This window comes from Rattus norvegicus, chromosome 16, assembly GCF_021556685.1.
Source record: "Rattus norvegicus strain SHRSP/BbbUtx chromosome 16, alternate assembly SHRSP_T2T, whole genome shotgun sequence".
In the NCBI taxonomy this organism is placed as follows: domain Eukaryota; kingdom Metazoa; phylum Chordata; class Mammalia; order Rodentia; family Muridae; genus Rattus; species Rattus norvegicus.
In genome coordinates this window covers 69,462,195-69,484,109 of record NC_141549.1, presented here as the reverse complement: position 1 = coordinate 69,484,109, position 21,915 = coordinate 69,462,195, and the positions used below count along the sequence as shown (strand labels likewise).

The 21,915-nt window shown below is 40.0% G+C and overlaps 1 protein-coding gene and 1 long non-coding RNA gene across 1 annotated transcript in view; both read right to left on the bottom strand.

Annotated features, from left to right (window-relative positions):
• Erich1 (glutamate-rich 1) overlaps window positions 1-21,915 on the bottom strand; it is a gene marked incomplete at its 5' end in the record, with an annotated part of 52,793,804 nt that overhangs the window by 14,180,254 nt on the left and 38,591,635 nt on the right.
• The window catches only part of LOC102556287 (uncharacterized), a 70,512-nt gene continuing 69,091 nt past the window's right edge, over window positions 20,495-21,915 (bottom strand). Inside the window, exon 3 of the long non-coding RNA XR_015639986.1 lies at window positions 20,495-20,892. This is a non-coding gene — a long non-coding RNA (uncharacterized LOC102556287). The remainder of the gene's footprint in view (window positions 20,893-21,915) is intronic.

The following is a 21,915-nucleotide window of genomic DNA, read 5'->3' as shown; positions in this document are numbered from 1 at the left end:
GGTCCGGCGGTGTCTCTGGCAGGGGTCCTGCCGCTCCTGGGCCCTCCCCCACGGGAGCCCAGAGGCCTTATACAGTTTCCTCTTGGGCCAGGGATGTGGGCAGGGGTGAGCAGTGTTGGTGGTCTCTTCTGCTCTGCAGCCTCAGGAGTGCCCACCTGACCAGGCGGTTGGGTCTCTCTCTCACCGGGTCTGGGAGCAGAGAGCTGCTGCGGGCCGGGATCCGCGGGTGTGGGACTTCCGGTAAACACAGAACGTGCCCGGTCCTAGAGAAATTCTGCTTCCGTGTGTCCCAAGCTCACCAGGCAGCTTTCTTGCAGCAGAAAATTTGGTCTTACCTGTGGTCCCAAGGCTCAGGTTTGCTCGTGGGGTGCTGCCCAGGGGCTCTCTGCAGCGGCAGCAACCAGGAAGACCTGTGCCGCCCCTTCCGGGAGCTTCAGTGCACCAGGGTTCCAGATGGTCTTTGGCTTTTTCCTCTGGCGTCCGAGATGTGTGTGCAGGGAGCAGTCTCTTCTGGTTTCCCAGGCTTGTCTGCCTCTCTGAAGGTTTAGCTCTCCCTCCCACGGGATTTGGGTGCAGAGAAGTGTTTATCCGGTCTGTTTCCTTCAGGGTCCGGCGATGTCTCTGGCAGGGGTCCTGCCGCTCCTGGGCCCTCCCCCACGGGAGCCCAGAGGCCTTATACAGTTGCCTCTTGGGCCAGGGATGTGGGCAGGGGTGAGCAGTGTTGGTGGTCTCTTCCGCTCTGCAGCCTCAGGAGTGCCCACCTGACCAGGCGGTTGGGTCTCTCTCTCACCGGGTCTGGGAGCAGAGAGCTGCTGCCCTATAGGACTTTTAATGCCTGAAATCTATTTAATAGACTTCAGAAAGGAGAAGCTGTTAGGCATATTCCTCTCCCTCAATACCATCGGATGCTTTCATTCTGCATATATGTAGACATGCTCCTTTCTCTCCGTACCATGAGGTGCACTCATTCTGCATATATCCCTATAGTCATAACCTTCACACTTTCAGGCTCATGCAGTCCTCAAGAATTACTTATAATGCCTGCCATTATTGCACTCTTTTCTAGTAAGTAAGATTAGCATTCTCTGATGACCTGTAAATTCTAACTCAATTGCTAATAACTTCCCTGGAGTTTTCACTGAATGGTGAGTCCATTCAATTATTTCATCAGAGTTTAGAGTATTAAAAGTATCATAATGTTACTCTTTTAAGAATAATAATTCCCCTAAGGATTGATCAAAAAAGTAGTTATATTTTTAATTAACTCAGGAAAAAGCATAGGTAAGCAATAATCAAGTGACTAATCCTAAAGAAACTTCCTTCTCCATTTCTACCTCCTCTTCTTCCTCCATTTTCCCCTCCCCTTCCTGCCTTTTCTCCTCCCCCTTCCTCCTTTTCCTCCTTTACCACCTACACTTCTTCCTCCTCCTGTTTGATCTCTCACAAATAGAAATGAACAATGCTTAAAGAATTCAAACTTTTACATAAAAAACTAAATAATGGAAATCATAGACAAAACATGTAATTTGCATAAGGTATTTTAAAGGCCATATATGTGTTAATTACCATCATCGAGGACATTCATAAAGCATGAAATTTCACACTGTCAGACAAGTTCCAGGTACTAAACACCATGGAACCTAATTTAATCCACTAGAAAAGAAAACAACTTGCAATAAACCAATGCAGATAACTTCTACTTTCCTCTACAATGTCACAGACCCCAGAGAACTAAGACACACTAAAGAAGCTGGCAACAAAGATGCTTATTTTCCAATGTCTCAAAAAACACAACTCGGCCATATTTGAAATTCCTAGGAGATAAATTTACTTACTCTACACCCTACTTTAGGAAAAAAAGAGACAACTCCAGAAAATCAAGAGTAAGCATTACCAAAACAATTAAAATACCACTAAGATTCCAAGAGGGACTGAGTATAAATACCATCTTTTCAGTATTTGTAACTGAGTGAAGAACGTGTTCATGCAGAGCGGCTGTTTCCTCTGGGCTCACAGTGATCATTATTGCCATCTTGAGTCAGCAAAGTTGTAATAACCCATGGGAGACCATCAGAAGATTGAAACATTAACATTCTCTTGTGGAGGGAAGATTTTGGGAACACAGAGGTTCTTTTGCTCGTATATAAGCATTAGGGAAACCAGGGATATTAAACATTCAGGGGTTGACTCTTCAACAGAAGAAATATGTAACATGTTTTCTCCCCCCAGAAAGCTGGGAATGTGCCAGGATCAAGTCCCACTTTTTCCTTGTATTATGGAACTATTGCACTCTAGCCCAACACCCAAGAGACTGTGTCAGAGGGAAGATAATTTATTAGGAGGGGCAGAAGATGCTTATACTCCAGAGAGAATGGTCAGTTGGGCCCATATGGTGATATATTATTGGCGGGGAAAGAACATTAACGGTGCTTCACTTGCATACTTGGGAGCACTAGGGTCTGGGGAAAGAAACTTATAAGATCATGCAGACAAGAAAAGTCCAGCCCACAATGTTTCAGATCCAATGGTCAGATAACCAGATACCAACTTCATAGCTCTGGAGATGTCTGAATTTATCAGTTGCTACATGCACCAGGGCAATCTGCACCTAGGAAAGCCTATCTGATGGGGTCTGTTGGGACCAGAGCAATGCAGAGGAGAAGCCAAACTCCTGCCACTCAGAATGAGAAGATTCGGGATTTTAGGCATGTTTCAAAACTTTTTCAGCTCTAGGCCAGCCCTACAAGAGTGGAGGTGGCTAAGAGCTTGGTGAACTTTGTGCCATCTATATAACAGAGACCATACCAGAAACCCCCACATACAGACCCTTAAGATAACACATATAGCCTACCCTAACCCATTTTCATGGAAGAAGTGATGTGTTCTTTGAAAAATGTTTCAATGTAATCATGCCTTATTGTACACACAGGATTGGTTCTGTTACATCCAGAAACTTTTTTCCAAATTGTTCTCTTATATAAGATGTCTGAAATCAGACTCTAAAAGCTTGTACCAACACAAACTACTGGATTGTTCTGAACTGGACTTCCTTCTTATCTCACACATGTGGTTGTTCTACCAGTTGTGGTATTTGAAGAGACCCCACAGGAAAAGAGAACACTAAGGTCATATTGCTGACTCTAAGTCACTCATGCCTCTACAAGTAATTCTTCACCTGTGCTCCTATAAGTGACCCCAAATTACTTCATTGGTTTGTTAAACTAGACTGTGGGTAAAACCATTGGTTTGGTCCCTTGTTCTCTATCTATCTGCAATGGATAGAAACAGATTCCCTTTTTTGAAAAACATACATGTTATTAATGGAAGGACAAGCAAAGGGAGGGAAAGCTACCAAGAAACAGGCTATCCGCAGCCATGAAGAACTAGAGGCCAATCTTACTGAGAAGGAAGAAGCTGGATGTGGAAGAATCAACTGCAAATTCTCGACTTAGTGTCATGAAAGAGTATACCTATCATACTCTGAAAGGGCCCCTGGGTTGCCATGGTCTGAATTTCAGTATCTTCCTGAACTCATTGTTGAAACGTAATTCTCACCCGGTAGTAGTATAGCAAATAGGAAACTTGAACATGTGTAGGTCATCAAAACATGGTCAATACAAGTATCTATTTTTAAATAGTTCCTTTCTCCCTGTGAGGATGCAACTAGAAACTGTCTCCCATGCACCGGGAAGCAGACCTTCACCATCCTCCATGTTGGTCAACACTTTAAATCATTGACTTTCCAACCTGTAAAAATGTGAGAGTCATACCTTTTAAAATATCTTTTCAACTAAAATATAATGCACTACTCTCCTCTCCATTCCTCCCTCCCACATCTCGTTACCCCTTTCTAACTCCATCAATTGCAAATTGATAGTCTCTTCTTCCCCAAATAGTATTGTAATATATATATATATATAAAATCTGCAATCTGTTGAGTCCATTTTTGTTGTTTGTGTATATGTGGTATCAGGGCTGACTGCTTTATATTGGACTATACCAAATACTATCCTTGGTATAGTTCCTTTTCTTAGGACATGATCTCATGAGATTTCCACCCTCACCCTAGTGCATTATCATGTCTATTGATGTTGCCATTGTTATGATCTTGTTTGCACAGCTATTTCTACAAGGTAGTGTTTCACAGCACACTTCCTGGTATTCTGGCTCTTATAGTCTTTTCACCCCATCTTTCTTGATCTTTTCCAGTTGTACATGCGACAGCAGATTAGTATCCAAAACATACAAAGAAGAGATTTAAGAAACAAATGACCTGATTTTTAAAATGGGGTAGGACAGCTACACACTCTGGCACAGCCGTATCCAGTGGACACAGAGAGAGTCATGAAGCTGGCACAGCTGCCTAACACAGTTCAAGCTGAGCTGAGTCAAATGCTGCAATCGCTGTCCTTCTATCTCTCACTTTTAGGTTTTGGTCTCTGTGTGTTTTGCATTCTTAGGGACTTTTTGCATTATGATTTGTTTTGTCTTTTCCTGAGAAAATTATATCTGTGCCTTCTTTAAGGAAAATCCTAAAATTTACTTTTCCTGGCCACTATTTGGAAGTCTTCCTCATGGCCTAGAAATTATTAAGGACAGATAACCAAGGAGCTAGATGAGGCAGAAATGATATAGTCAGAGCCACAAAAGCAGCCTGATTGCTAGTGAGTCAGAGCTGTGAGATTCCTATGACACTTGTCTGACTTGCTCTTTTCACTGATGCCTTATCTCCTCTCTAAGCTGCCCTGTCAGCTCTAACTCTACTCTCCATGCTGGTGAACTCACCCCCCTCTCAAGAACCCCCACCCCAAGGAAATGCTTTGATCTACAATGATGATCATCCTGTAAGATGTGCTAGAGCAATGGTGGCATGAAGCTTGTGGGAGTAAACAGTAACTATCTGATTAGATTTAAGGCCATCTCCTTAAATCTACTCCATGAGATGGAACCCATTCCCAACACTGTTCAGTTGGCTAAGACCTGAGACCAGATGGGTCAAGGACCTAGAATAAGACCAAATACTACTACTATTCGGCCAGAGGAATGTAGCTGTGGAATGACTCCAAATGACATAGTGCTGTACTCATAGGTCAGCTTTTGCCCTGTTATTATCAGAGAAGTAGAAGATGGAGAGATTCTCAACAGGACAGTATGCAGAGACACCTTGGAACACTCAGCCCTAAATGGGATGTCTTCACCAAATCCCACCTCTCAGTGCTCACAGAACCTTGCTGAAGAGGAGGTGAAAAAGAGTGTAAGATTGGGAGGGAGACAGAGCTCCATCACCAAGGAAACAAGGCCCTCTAAACCAACAGGACCAACACACATATGAACTCACACAGACTGTGGCAGTGTGTGTGAACAGGGCCTACACAGATCTGGTCCTGATGGAGACCTAGTACTAAAGGAAGAAGTAGACACAAAATCTCAATCCTAACCCAGAGCTGTCTCCAATCGATAGCCACTCACGAATGAAAAATTAGCTCTTTCAGAAAGAGTCTCATGGTATATACAAACCAGTCATAACGCCAGGGTCCAGGCCTACCACACATTGCCAATAAAAGATGGCATCTTTGGAGGCTTTTGGTCTCATAATGTTTTGTCAAGTCATTTGCTTTCCCATTTCATGTCTTTTGCCTATATATTGTGGTATCTGTTCTTATGCTTTATGGGACTCCTGTTTGTACAAATGTGTGTACCTCTGTGTCTATACGTTTTTCTTATTTGGCTTCTTTTTCTTTTTTCTTGTATTTTCTTATTTAGATGTCTGTTTGTTTTCCAGTGAAAGACAGAGGGGGGTGTGGATTAGGTTGAGAAGGGAGGTGTGGAGAAAAGGAAAACATAGTCAGAATATATTAATAACCAAAAGAAATCTCGGAGGTGTTGGAGGAAAGGAAAACAGTCAGAATATATTGATAACCAAAAGAAAAATAGATGAGAAAATAGGCTAGAGATCTAAACACAAAGTATTCAATAGAAGAAATAAAAGCAGCTAAGAATTACCTCAAAAAGGGTTCAGCATCCTCAGCAATTAAGAAAACAAATTAGAATAACTTTGAGATTTTTATTGCAAGCCAGTTAGAATGGTAAGTATCTACAAGACAAGTGACAACAGATGCTGGGATGTGGGAAAGACCTCACATTCACTGCTGGTTTGGTTGCAAACTGGTGAAACCATTCCGTAAAACAGTGTAGTGAATCCAATAAAAACTCAAACTAAATTTACCCCAAGACCCACTCTTTGGCATATGCCCAGAGGACTCGACATATTCCACAGAGACCTGCTCGGCCACATTTATTGCTTCTCTACTCAACTCACAATAGCCAGAAAATAGAAACAACCCAAATGTCCTTCAGCCAATGAACAGATAATGAAAGTGTGGTGTATATTTACATTATGGAATACTGTTCAGATGGGAAGAAAATTCTAGTTATGAAATTTGCAGATAAATGGAAAGACCGTCTTGAGCAACGCTACTCAGGCCCAGAAAGACGAAAACCACGTGTTCTCTCTTGCTTGCGATGCACACGTTTTGTTGAAGTAGACGAAAATAACTACAATAGCTCAAAACCAGGAGCGATCCCCATAGTGACTCATTCATCTCCTCTGCCTAGACGGACTCAGTTTACAGTCACCACATGAGCAAACTTACAGAGTGTCTGATGTCACGCCCCATTCCTGCCTTGCTTCAAAGAAACCATTCCTGCCTTGCTAAAGCTACCAGCTTTAGCTATGTAATGCGGAACATAGTTAACTTTTGACATTATGTATTCAGAATATGTGCCATGTTCTGGAGCACCCACAGGGAGATAGGAGGAAGTAAAGAACACATTTAATTCCACTTACTAAAAATCTACATGATAGATAGACTTATGGTCTCAATTGTGTAGAAATCTATAATATAAACCAAGATAACAAGTACAAAACATTGTGATGCAATTTTAATTTGAATGCCAAACTGCTGTGTGGATAAAAACATTATAATTACAGCTTTCATTATTATGACTTAAGAAAAAGAAAGGTAAATAGTCCATAGATGATGTTTTCTAACATTTTGGTCTTCAAAGTAATAAACAGCAATTATACACTAAAGCATACCAATGCGAGTTTGAGCCACCATTCAATTTTCAATAAACAACAGGTACAGAATATGATTACAGTGAGGAGTCTTTTCAAAACTTCATAACAAGGTGGGAAGAAAGTCAAATGGGATAGCAGGACACGAGTAATCTGCCAACAGAAATGGGAAAGCTGGGGATTCCTAGGGATTTGTAGGGAGGTCATTTTAATCCAGAAAGAAGCGAGAGATCAGAAAAGAAGAATAGCAGGATGCAATTGATCTGATAAGAGAAAATGAAAGGATGGGTTCCTTTTGGGAAAAGGAAGGAGGTAAATACGGAAGAAGGAGTGAAGTAAATAAAATAACAAATATGGATGGCAGAAAAAGCCAAAAGGAATCATACTATTAACCATTGACATCTCCAAAAACAACAGCAGACCCTATGATGCATTTAATTTAGCTAATAAATATACAGAGAGTTTTAACAAACTTTTCTCAGTTGGGCTGATGGAACACCTTCCAAGAGCCAAAGACCACCTAACAAACCCGTAATGCCCGACATGAGCAGGCCTCTTTTGAGTTATTGGCCAGAGCTGTCCATGAGAGCCCTTGAAACATACAGCTTATTGCTGGTGTCCTTAGTCAATGCTCCCCAGAGCTGAAAGATGAGTTCATATTGCTGAAGACACTATGCGCTTTAGAAAAGGGACCCAGACACCACTGAGTTGGGACTGGCCTGTCTGTCCCTTTCTTGAGGACTAGCTTCCCTAGATGCCATACAAGGCAAGCTTTCAGAAGACAGAGGCAGCCAACAGTCCTACCCAGCTACTGGGCTATTGTGTGCCAACGTGTTTCCTGATGAATTCAATGCCCACATCTACTCACATCAGACTGGAAACCCATGGTAGATTGAAGTACAGATACCATCAAAGGCCAATTTGGTGAACCAAAGCATTTTATTGAGGATAGGAATATGGGTGAGGATTCACTTACTGGAATGAAAGTGACTCAAAGCCAGCTATGCTCTCAAGCACACTGCAGCTTGGGTGGCAGCTCCCATAACCTTGAGAACCTAGAACACACTAAACATCTGGCAGACAGCTCTACACATTGGAGAGCATCCTTTCCAGGTAACTCAGTTGGCCTAAATCTCTTGCAGACAGCTTGGCCAGTGCAGCCTCTTCTAAGCAGCTATTCTGGTCTCCAAGCTACTTCGGCGTTTCTCCTCTAAGAGTTTTCTTTGGAGCTCGGCTTCCCTCTCAATTTTTATTGCAAGCGCTGGCAGGAAGAGGCCTAGTAACCTGGCCAGTTTCATGGACCTCCCGAAGCTATTTTAGGTTGCTTACTTCCCTGCTTAAGGAGATTTCCTGCTGGATGAATGTCTCAAATCTCCAAGAAAACAACAGACACCTATGATCCTCATCAGCAGCCAGCATGGCACAATAGCCCTAGCAGTACAGGATTGCATGCCTTGATGGCAACAAACAGAACTCTATGGGATTTAAGACCTGTTCAACAAGAGGGAGAACCATGCGTGGTACTGGAGCATGGGCAAAGAGGGACCGAAAGGATTGTCAAGAGTCAGAGGATCAGAGAGTTTGCTTTGAGATTGCATCTCTTAGTAACATCAGAAGCTACATCCATAAAGCCTCACCTACATGACTGTCCAGATGTGATCTGAACAAGAATGACATCAACGAACCAGCCAGACTGGATGAGGGAAAGCCCAGGAGATTTCAACCTCTCATAAAAAACTACAGGCAGCTGAGTACAGTTGCGAGCTAAACAGGCAATCTTCGCCAAGGAAGAACACATCAGTAGTTTATATAGTGCCAACTAGCTAGCCCTGAAAATATGTATACAAGCAAAATTACATGAACTAAATAAGCTATACTTAGGAATATAAATGTATATACATATATGCATTTAGTAATAACTGATGAATAAAAAGCTCATAGACTTTAAAAGAGAACAGAAGGGGTATATGGGAGGATCTGGAAGGAGGATAGGGAAGGGAAACATGGTGTAATTAAGACACATTCTCCAACATGAACAAGAATCTCCATAAGTATCTAAATGAGCATTTTTCCCTCTGAAGCAATTTATCAATGTATATTTGGTAACTGTTGTCACTGTTTGAAATATTTTTGATACTTGCTTTAAAATTGGTTGTAGAGCAGAATCATTCTTTCAGAATCCCTCAATGGTTGAAAGCTCCACAGAGTAGGGATTGTTTTCTCTGGGAGCAATAATAGTTCACGATGATGAATAACTTGTCTAAGTGAGTAATCAAACTAAAAAAAAGCAACTCTAATAGGAAAAGATTAATTTTTTGTACTCCCTTAGATGATGACAAATTACAGGAATAAAGGTAGTTCCTTAATATGCTGAGATACATTAGACATGAAACATTTCAGAGGGGAAAATAAGCTGCCACCTTCCTTGAAACTTACTATTAGGAAGCTACAAGAGTGTCTCACATCAGGAAACAGAAGTAGCTAAATATTGGCACACGGTAGTCACACGAAATAGGTTTTTTTTTCCTGGTCTGAGGTATTTGTTTTGAGACAGAGTCTCACCATAAAGCCCAGCTTAGCCTTGCACTTAGGATCCCCTTCTGTTTTCTCTAATATGCTAGCTTCATAGATACCCAATACAATACCTGGCCTTCAGTAAGCTACCAAAGGATGAGAATATAACAGTATATTAAACTCCTATCATGTTTACAGAAGGCAATAATTATGTCTTGAAAGGCAAGAAAGTAAGTGTCTTAGTTGGGGTTTTACTGCTGTGAACAGACACCACAACCAAGGCAAGTCTTATAAAGGACTTAATGGGGGCTGGCTTATAGGTTCAGAGGTTCAGTCCATTATCATCAAGGCCAAACAGGACAACATGCAGGTAGTCATGGTGCAGGAGAAACTGAGAGTTCTACCTCTGCATCTGAAGGCTGCTAGCAGAAGACTGACTTCCAGGCAGCTAGGATGAGGGTGTTAAAGTCCACACCTACCTACTGCCATGCCTACTCCAACAAGGCCACACCTACTCCAACAGGACCACACCTTCTAATGCTATCACTTGGGTCAGCCATATAGAAATGATCATAGTAAGCAACTATCATCTCAAATGTCCCTATCCAAGATGACATTTGTTTGTTATGCCAGTAATCCCTTACATGTATTCAAATCCTCAATTGTGTTCTCTAATGTAGTCATATTAATGTAGTTAATAATATTAAAAATTTCAAAAAATACCATAACCCTCATCAATGTAGATACCATTCAAATTTAACATATTATCCCATAAGCCATTTAATAAGCTACACACACACCCTATACCAATAAGTATTAATATTCCTCGTGTCATAGTAGATGAAGCATGAAAATAATATCAAAAGTATGCTTAGAAAAAGGTGTCCTTCAATAAATAACTTTTAACAAACATAAAAAGTTAAAGTAATTTCATATGTTCTTTATGAATAAAGAAAAGTTGGGAGTCAGCATCAAAAGAAACTACAGAAAATAATGAGCTCGTGGAGACAAATAATGTATTGAGTGAGTGATTGAAGAAATCAAGAAAGATATTAAAAATTTCTAGACGCTAAAGAAAATGAAAACATAGTATATCAAAACTTATGAAATACAATAAAAGTAGTTTTGAGAAATGTATAGCTACAAGTGCCTAAAAATCAGAGATCTCAAATAATTTAATGGTGCCTTGGTAAAACAAGAAAAAAAACAAACTTCAAATAAAAGACAAAAAAATTAACATTAATTTTTAGGTAAAAACAAACAAACAAGCAAATAACAACAACAACAAAAAGTCAGTGAATCAATGAGGAAAACTGACTAAAGGGGACCTTTATTACCAAAGTTAGAAAAGGATGAGGAGACATTACAACAGGTACAAATGAAATCAGAAATCATTAAACTACTCTTAGATACAAGAGGCACTTTTAGCAAAGAGGCAAGATATTAAATTAACATGCAAAAATCATTAGTTTTTCTATTTACAAACATGCCGGGAGAGAAATCAGAAGGAAAATATCCAGTAAACAATACTGTTTAAAAGTAAAGCTAACCAAGGAAGGAAAGGTATCTAGGATACAAGCCTTAAAACAACAAAGGAAAAAACGGAGGCGGAACACAGAAGATTGAAACACCTGTGCTTGTGGATTAGAGAAATAATATTATGTGAGCAGACATTCTAGCAAACGTATCTTATTTTAACTTCAGTAGGTAATATATGCATAGAATTCATCCACTTGTTTTACCGTTTCCAATAGAACAGAAGTCTCTAAGATACAGTGGAAAGGTTTTCTGAATGTCATTGGTATCTGTTGTAATGACTACCTTTTCGTTTCGAATTTCATTAATTAATTTTAGGTCTTCTTTCTGTTTATGTTGAGTAATTTAGCTAAGATTTTGTCAGAACTATTTTTATTTACAAATAATCAACTCTGTTTTACTGATTCAATGCAATCCTTATCAAAACCCAAATGCCTTTCTTAAAGGAAATGGAAAAAAATCTTAAAAGTCGTATGAAAATATAAAAGATTGTAGATAGTCAAAGCAATCTTGAGCAAAAACAGTAATGTTGAGGATATTATAATACCTGATTTCAAGTTATAGTACAGAGTTAAAATAAATATATTTAAGTAGAATGTCTGTATCGTGTATATTAAAAAAATCTATTGTTCTAAGGAAATGCCATAAGCAAAAGAGTAAGTTAGGGAGGCAAGGGTTTATTTGGCTTACACTTACACATTGCTGTTCATCACTGAAGAAAGTCAGGACAGGAACAAAGGGCAAGAGCCTGAAAGCAGGAGCCTCTGAAGCAGAGGGCACAGAGAGGGGTTGCTTAATCACTTGCTCCCGGATGGCTTGTGCAGCCTGTTTTCTTAGCGAATCAGGACCATCAGCCCAGGGATGGCACCACCCACAATGGGCGGGGCCCTCCCCCATCAATCACTAATTAAGAAAATGCCTTACAACTGGTTCTTACTGAGGCATTTTTCTCAACTGAGGTTCCCCACTATCAGATAACTCTAGCCTGTGTCAAGTTGATATTAACGCTACCCAGCACAATTGACCCCTTGTCAATTTGACACACAAGCACATCACTATTAAACCACAACTTTTTCTTGATTTGTCCCCAGGACCTCACATTAAAATCATAAATAACTTTATTTTTAAAGTCCCACAGTCTATAAATTGGAACACATTAAAACTTTGGTCCCTTTAAAAATAGCCAATCTCTTTTAAAGTCCAAAGTCTTTTAAAATTCAAAGTCTCTCAACGGATGGCTCCAGTAAAATCAAAAATAAATCCTTTTTTACTTCATGAGGGAAGAACTGGGGCATAGTCACATTCAAATACAAGCAAAATCAAGTACAAAAGTGTAAATAATTCAGGTCCAATAGGTGAATTAACTCATGATGTTCTGGACTGCTCCAAAGGGTTTGCCTCACTTCTCCCTCTGCCTTCTGCATCACGCACAGTTTGTAGTCCAAGCCAGGCCAGCTCCACTCCATTAATTTTGCTTTCCTTAGTTGTCATGTCTTGCTATTGAGCATCTCCAAAACGCTGGTCTTCTGCTTACAACTGGGCTGCAATTTCACCAGTAGCCTCTCATAGGCTATCTCCATGGTGCCAAGCCTCAACTTCTTTGCCATGATCGCTTCAATCCCAGGCCTTCAGCTGCTAAAGCTGCACCATCAGCAATGGCATCTCACAGGGCCAAGCCTCAGCTGTTCTCCATGACGCTGTCACGCTTTCAAAACCAGTACCACCTGGGAGACTTAGATACTACCAAATTTGGCTGCCAGCAGAAGATACAACCTTAGCCAGTTCTGGAATAGAGCTTAAGTATAACTCTCGGGAAACATGGTCCAGAAGATTTCACCTCAGTGATCCTGGTATCTTCTTAATCAACACCAATTTCTCAGCTCCAGCTAAGTAGCAACAATTGTCCCACTAACACAATGATTTCACTTCAGTGGTGCGGTTGTCTTGTTAATCACGACTGACTCTTCAGCTCCAGCTGACCAGAAAAACAGAATCTTAATTCAAAATAGCAAACAGCCCCCTGATAGAGTCTTTAAATTTGTTTCTGTAACTTCACAACCCAGGCCTCCACCTTCTGCCCTTCTCCAAACATTCTTATCATCCTAAAGAACATCCTAAGCTGATGTTAGGAGTGAGCTCTCACCCCTCAATGGCCTTTCTAGCCTAGAGTTTCACAGTCCTTACACAATCCTCCCCAAAAATGTGGTCGTGTCTATCACAGCAATCCCACAGAAAACTGATGACAACTTGTCTTATTTGGGGTTTCTACTGCTTCAACAAAACACCATGACAAAAGACACGTTGTGGAGAAAAGGGTTTATTTGGCTCATATTTTCTTATTGATGTTCATCATCAAAGAAAGTCATGACAGAAACTCAAATATAGCCAGAACCTTGAGGGAGGGGATGATGCAGAGGCCATAGAGAAGTGCTGCTTGCTATTTTGCTCTCCATGGCTTGTTCAACCTGCTTTCTTCTAGAACCCAGCCCAAGGGTGGTACCTTCCACCATGCACGGGGCCCTTCTCTATCAATTCCTTACAGTTGGATCTTATGGAGACATTTTCTCAATGAAGGTTCCCTCCTTTCAGATAACTCTAGCTTGTATCAAATTATAATATATTCAAATATATATTATATGAATGAATGATTGTCTCTTGAAGACAGCCTCTTCAACAAATAGTGCTGGAAAAACTGTATATTTACATGGAAAAGAATAACACTGGATCCCCAACTCTTATACTATATGTGACTCAAGTCCAACTGGACCAAAAACCCTAACATTAAACCTGAAACTCTGAAACAGAGAAACAGATTAAGGAAAACACTTCAAGATATAAACATAGATAAGGGATTCCTAAATAGTTCTCAGGCACCAGGAAATAATGCCAACAATTGACAAATGGGACATCATTTCTGCACAGCAAAGGAAACAGTTAATCAAGTGAAGAGACAGCCTGTAAATGGGAGAGAATCTCTTTAAAATGTCTATCTGACAAAGAATTCATACCTAGAATATTCAAAGCACTCCAAAGGCTAAATTCGACAAATCAAACAACCCAGTTAACAAATGAATTAATGGAAGGAATAGAAAATACTCAAAACATGAACTGAAAATCAACAATAAACATGGAAAACTGCTCAACCTCACTGGTCATCAGAGAAATGCAAATCAAAAGTGCACTGCAATTCCACTCTACCCTAGTCAGAATGGCAGTCATTAATTTAGTAAATAACCAATCCTGACAAGGATGCAGACAAATGGAACCCCTCCCTCACATATGGTGTGGTTGGAAAGATTTCTATGGAAATCATCATAGAAGTTCCTCAAGGAACTAAATAATGACGATGCATGTGGTCCAGTCACATCACTCCTGGGTACTTACTCAAAGGACCCCCAAGTCAAAATACCAGAGGGATAGTTGTACGTCAGTGTTTACTGAAGCACTTTTCGCAATATGGACATTCTAGGAGCAACCTAGATGTTCAACAGAGAAAGGGTAAAGAAGGCTATGCTATATTTACACAGTGAAACTTTTCAGGCCTAGGAGAAATGAAGTTATACCATTTACAGGAAAATGGACATAACAGGAGACAATCATGTTAAGCACACCAAATCAATTTCAGAAAGATAAATATCACATTTTTCTTCATTTCTGGTGCCTGGATATTATACAGATACATAGAACCATGTATGAGTGTATGTGACATGAGAGCAGATGCAAATGCATCAAAAGGAATAATGGGGACTGTGGGGACGGGAACGGGCGAAAATGAGCAAAGTATCATGTGACAGAAAGATATTGAAGCTGTTATATACTTGTATGAAATGTCCCTGTGTACTCCTTATGCATACATGCACAATGAATACACAGTAATTATATATATAATTGTGTATGTATAATATCTCTATAGATAGGAAGATAGATACATATATACATCAATAGATACATAGATAACTGATATGTAGGTAGATAGATAGATAGATAGATAGATAGATAGATACATACATACATACATACATACATACATACATACATATGGAGATAGATATATGCATACATCAATAGATACATAGGTATATAGATACATAGATACATAGATAAGTGATAGGTAGGTAGATAGATAGATACATAGATAGATAGATACAAAGATAGATAGATACATAGATACATACATACATGCAAAGATAGATACATAGATAGATAGATAGATAGATACATACATACATAGATGCAAAGATAGATACATAGATAGATACATAGATAGATAGATAGATAGATAGATAGATAGATAGATAGATAGATAGATACATACATACATACATACATACATACATAGATACATAGATAGATAGATACATAGATACATAGATAGATACATAGATACATAGATAGATACATAGATAGATAATAGATAGATGTCTCTCCTTATGTTGCTGTCTTTATAGCTCTCCTTCTATTTGGATGTTCCCTGTACTTCTTAAATTATACCTTTAAAACTTTGCTTTTACTCTGTGCCTCCAGCTGACTTCTGGGAGAGCCTCTTGTAATTTGATGTTAATGGCATAGTCGGGACTGTAATCTCCATTTCACTTATTTGAAGTACATTTTTTTCCTCCCAAATTTCTCTTCCTTTCCATTTGGTTCAAGCTGCAAATAATAATAATTTCCTCTAAACTCCTACCTTTGTTGCTTTGTATAAATTCTACATTACTCCCATCTCTGTCCCCCATCCAGACCCTTTAGAATAACAATAACAAAAGGCCTCTCATTTTAAAGAAAGTTGGGCCATTCATTATGTTACGTGTTTAGGCGCCGTGTTTATCATGTGCCAACATTCCACACATCTTGGCATCAAAGAGAACAGCTTTATTGTGACATTTTCAAATGAAAACTACATGACAGTAGCAGTTTCCAAAGAAGTCTCATTTACCTTGGCAATGTTTATGAGTGGTGGTGGGGGAAAATACATAAAACCACTGCTTTGAGCAAAATGCTCCAATGATTATTTAGCAAACAAGCTCACATATTAGAAGGTAGAGGGAAAGATTGCTTCTACAGACTAAATTACACTTTACACACAGGCACTGCTGAATGGCTTCTATAGAGGTTACATTTAAATTATAGCTCGTGATAAGCAAACGTCTCAGAATTCGTGTGTGAGTTTGAATTAGGCAGCTAACAGGATGCATGTTTATGGAAAGGAGTCAGGTCTATAGATTGCTAAATTGCTACAACACTTGCAGGAGACAAAAGTAGCTGTAATGTCAGACAATGAAGAAGCTTGGAGATAGACCCCACTTACTCTCTAGTAAGAAAATGGCTTGGCCTCCATGAGCAATCACCCTTTGGCTTTATTTAGAGTCCTCCAAATACCATTTCAGTTCTGTCTCTTTAGAAATGTAATTTGATACCTTATGCTTAGAGAGTGGACCTAAAACGAGCATGGTGCATAAGACACCGTGGTGGGCAGTTGGATTAAGCATATTGGTGAATAACACCAGGAATAATGTTTCTATAGTAACAGTATTCAATCTTTGCAGATCATGTCTCTCAATGAGCCTGATCCTGCAGAGACTTGGTTTGATAGGGTGGGGGGATATCAAGAGGCAAAGAGGAGGGGGTTTTGGGGAGGGAGTTAGTAAAGGAGAGACTGCCATGTAGGAGCACCATTTGGGATGTAAATTGATTAATTAATTTTAAAAAAAGAAAAATAAAAAAAAATCAGATGATGCCTTCCTCCCAACTATAGTAACTGAAAGTCAGGTGAGTAGGTTACAAAATCACGTGTCTTCCGTATCCATGCATGTCTATGCTTCAAAAAGTTAAGGGAGGGGCAGAACATTTTTCCCATTTCCATATAATTCAAATACTGTGTCCTTCGGTGGCTGGTATATTATTGGTTTTTCTCCTGTCATAGTCGACAGAAGAGTTCCATAGATTGGAAATGTTATGATATTGCATTAAGAATTATGATCATTCACATTGTAAATAATAAATAAATAAAGGTACAGTGAAGGGTCAGAGTACAATCAGAATCTCTATTCTCTCATCCGACAACAAACATTTCCTGTGACCCCAAATCTTCCCTTGGTCAAGAAGATACGGAAGAGTAAAGTACGGACCAATATACAACACAAATCAAGAGAAGAAAATAACTGAGGGAGAAAAAATCACACTCTGAAACTCTTGACATTTCTTGGCATAGAAAATCCATAAGAACATCTCAATATATACCGTTTGTATGTGTGTCTGTGTGTATGTGTGTCTGTGTGTGTGTGTTTGTGTGTGTATCTCTGTGTGTGTATGTGTGTGTGTATGTGTGTGTATGTGTGTGTCTGTGTGTTTGTGTGTTTGTGTGTGTATGTGTGTATGTCTGTGTGTGTCTGTGTGGATCTGTGTGTGTGTCTGTGTGTGCCTGTGTGTGTTTGTGTGTGTGTATGTGTGTGTGTCTGTGTGTGTGTGTATGTGTGGATCTGTGTGTGGATGTGTGTGTGTATGTGTGTATGTCTGTGTGTGTCTGTGTGGATCTGTGTGTGTATGTGTGTGTGTCTGTGTATGTGTCTGTGTGTGTGTCTGTTTGTGTGTGTGTGTGTCTGTGTGTGTGTCTGTGTGTGTGTTTGTGTGTGTCTGTGTCTGTGTATCTGTCTGTGTGTGTGTCTGTGTGTGTGTCTGTATGGATCTGTGTGTGTGTCTGTATGGATCTGTGTGTGTGTGTTTGTGTGTGTCTGTGTGTGTATGTGTGTGTGTGTCTCTGTGTGTTTGTGTGTGTGTCTGTGTGTGTGTTTGTGTGTATGTCTGTGTGTGTGTGTTTGTGTGTGTGTCTGTGTGTGTGTTTGTGTGTGTGTGTGTCTGTATGGATCTCTGTGTGTGTCTGTGTGTGTGTTTGTGTGTGTTTGTGTGTGTGTCTGTGTATGTGTCTGTGTGTGTGTCTGTGTATATCTGTGTGTGTATCTGTGTGTGTCTGTGTGTGTATAACTGTGTGGATCTGTATGTGTGTGTGTATGTGTGTGTGTTTGTGTGTGTCTGTGTGTGTCTATGTGTGTGTTAGTACAATACTTTGGGCTATACAATGATCTGTATAATCTCATTTACATAATAGCTTTTAAATGACATAATTATAGAGACATGTTTAAATAAAATTTTCTGCATTGGAAAAGATCTATGAATTATATAGATAAACAGGTCTATAGATGAAACGATAGATAGATAGATAGATAGATACATACATACATACATACATACATACATACATACATAGACACAGATGCATAGATATCAATGAAAAATATAGAGGAGAGGAATGCTATTCTTACACTTCACAAGAATGAAGAAAAAATGTAAAAGATTATCCATAGCTATGAGATGATCTTTATTGAGATAGAACTAGTCTTTCTGTCCAGTGAAAAGATACCACACAAATCTGTGTGATAAAATTGCCTAATATTTCTCATTTCTTATGTGCTGAATTGGGTCCACAAATATATATACTCAGTTCCAAATCCCCAATATTTAGGAGCTAAGGACATTCAAGTTTTTCATAAGATGTCAGCTATGAAGTCTGAAAACAACTGAGTGTGTTGCAATAGTTATTCTCTCTACCCATGTGAGCACATTCTCAAGAGAGGGAAGAAAATGAAAAACGTGATTTTCAATTTCCAAGTAACTATAGCATATTCATACTTCTAGTCTCACTATCTTTATTCACCATAGCCAACTTATGGAACTAGCCTATATGTGTATTAACCAATGAACTGATAAAACATGGTATATGTAAACATCACCTATTTGAAGACTTTATCCCCAGTTGGTGATGCTGTTTGAAGAGGTTATAGAACCTTTGGGGTATGCTGCCTTGCAGGAGGAAGTTTCTTACTGGGGGTAGTCTTTGCTGGTTTAGAGCTTCTCCCCACTTCTTGCCCCCTCTCTGCCTCCTGTAAGTGAATGAAATGTGACCAGCCAGCTTCTTGATTCTTTCCCTTCCATGAAGAGTCTGTCCCTCTGGAACCGTGAGCTAAAATAAAATTTCCTTTTTTAAGTTTCTTTTGGTTGTGCTATTTTACTATTGCAACAGAAAAGGTAGCAATTATGAACTGTAGTAGTAACAAAAATACTGTGTAATTTCCAAAATAAAATGTGTAGAACCAAGAATCATCATTCACATATGTGTGTGTGTATGTGTGTGTGTGTGTACATATATATGATTCTGCATAGTACAGAGAATATGTAATAGTTCTATTAGTTCTGGCTAATTTTGCTAAATATGACGATTCCTGGTTCTATCCATTTTAATTACATATTATTTATACATATATACATACATATACATATGTATATTCTTCATATCTAACTACATGATGCCCCGTGCTGCCTCAGGGTGTGACTCCTCCATCATCATGAAGGCCAAGTCTGGTGGTGGCTCTCAAGCACTTTCTCTCTCAAGGCCCTTATCCTCCCTTAATCCCTCCTCTCAATTCTTCAATGATCGTAGGACCAGAACTAAGCTCAAATAACCTATTTCACTCATTACTTACTGGTTTTTGATACTGTGTTATTAGCAACAGGGAATAGGGTGGTACACCAAAAAATTAGTGACAGCTGGAAAAGACGTACACGACTCCTCCCCTGGAGACTTTGGAAGAAGCCCAACCCCAGAAACACCTTAATATTTGGAAGTCTAGTCCCCATCACAAAGAAAAGAAAATTTCGTATTATTGTAAGTAAGCTAGGTGGTTTATTGTTATAGCAGCCTGGGGAAATTAAAAGAGAACTAGATGTATACACATGTGCAAATAAATGCACATGAAACTGGTGGATCTGAACAATATCAGTGAGTAGATTACAGTGCCCCACCGTAATTGTACAACCAACACGATAGGAACCTGGGGGAAAATGTACAAGATTTAACTGTATTGTTTCTCCCAACTGCATGTGAACCTGTAATTATCTCAAAAGAAAAGACAGAGGAAAGTGGGCTGGCTTCAAGTATGTATTAGTTCCTCACATTGTCCTGGAGAAATAAACCAGGAAAAGACATCAACCCCAGTCTCAAAATGAGAAAATTGGGCTGGTGAGAGAGCTCAGTGGGTAGGGTGCTAAATCCCCAGAATCAAGATGATAAAAGAGAACGGACTCCTGAAAGTATTTCTCTAGTCTCTGATGTGTAGCTGTATACTGTGTCAGGCAGGCAGGTGGGCACGCACGAATGCACACACACACACACACACACACACACACACACACACACACACACACTTCTTACCAAGGCTTAACAGGAAAATGGGAAGAGATGCAGCCAATCAAATTAATTCGTACGCAGGATTAATTAAATGCACACATATGTAAGAAATGATGGACCAGAGATGGTAGCAGTGTTGCAAGGCGTTTAAAAGGATATAGAACTATTTCTACATGAGAGGGTTGACAGACAGAGAAAACCTTCTGTAGCCATCTCTGGGCAAATGGATTAGGAAGAGAGGGATGCTAAGATGTCACTCTTAAGGAGGCTGAGAAACAGCAGGCTTACAGGTGCTCACGCACAGTTTCAGGAAATCTTCCCCAGATCCTGGGTTTTTACAGTCACCATCGATTCACACTTTCTGAAGAAAGGGCTTTACTAGTTGACAATTCCCTCGTGGAGTCAGCCGTCTCCTTGACAAAAGTAGAAAGCTGTTCAAATGAAGTCCGGAAACCCTGAGCCAGAGGAAGCAGGGGCAGAATCCTCAGACACTTGGCTGCTCCCTCCGCTGAGCCACTTAGCGCTCCTGAAATTGATAAAAGGAGATACAGAAATAAACGTGCACAATCCCACCCGAGTCTTTGCTTGGAGTTGGCTTCCTTATTGACTCACAGGCTGCCTGCCCTGAAATAAATATCATTGTGGAGTTACTGTCTTACGTTCTTCTAGGGGTGAAAATGGTCCACGGATACATCCCGTACAGCCATTTAACTTACACAAACTGTGGACAGTCTTACAGTCGCAGCTGCACAGAAAGAAAGCATCTGGACACTTGCTCGCATTTGGCCGAAAATACACTTACCGTGACGTCTTCCACACCAGCATCTCAGAAAGCCTAGCAGGAAAGAGAATTGCCTCGGGATTGGGTTAGAGTCCTGGATCTGACTCAGATCCTATGGTATGAAGCTTGGCATTGCGTTTCTCAAAAGCCTCAAGGTACCCCTGAGCTGCCTACTCCCAGGCACGGATCCAGAGCACAGCACCAGGCACGCAGTTCAAGTGCATCAGGGCTGTTTGCATGCTGTCGGTGCGAATGTGCTTTGCTCCTCTGTCTGGTCTACCTCTTGCTTTGCGCGACTTGCCTATGAATGTGAAACAGGTTAAAATAGTTGAAAGATTAATGCAAGCTACCTGTATATCCATCAACTTCTTCTATCTGTGTGTCCTACTCCTACCTCTCCATTTCTCCCTCCTTCATTTCTCTCTGCTGTGCGCCTGTACACACACACACACACACACACACACACACACACACACACTTTCCATTCCCCCTTTGCATTTTTAGCTTTCTCCTTTCCCCTGTCTTATTCCTTGTTCCCTCTGCATTTCTAGGTACCGGTCTTTCTTCTCCCGTCACATGAAGTTGAAGATACAGCGATTCTTCATTCACAAATACTTCATCCTGTATGCACCAGTTATAGTTAATAACAATAACAATGCAATAGTTATAGTTCAGAGAATATATACAGTAATACAGTAATCCCAATTCTGCACATTAGCTAAGTGCCAGTGCCTATCTGGGCACCCTGAATTGTTCCTTTACTGTCCT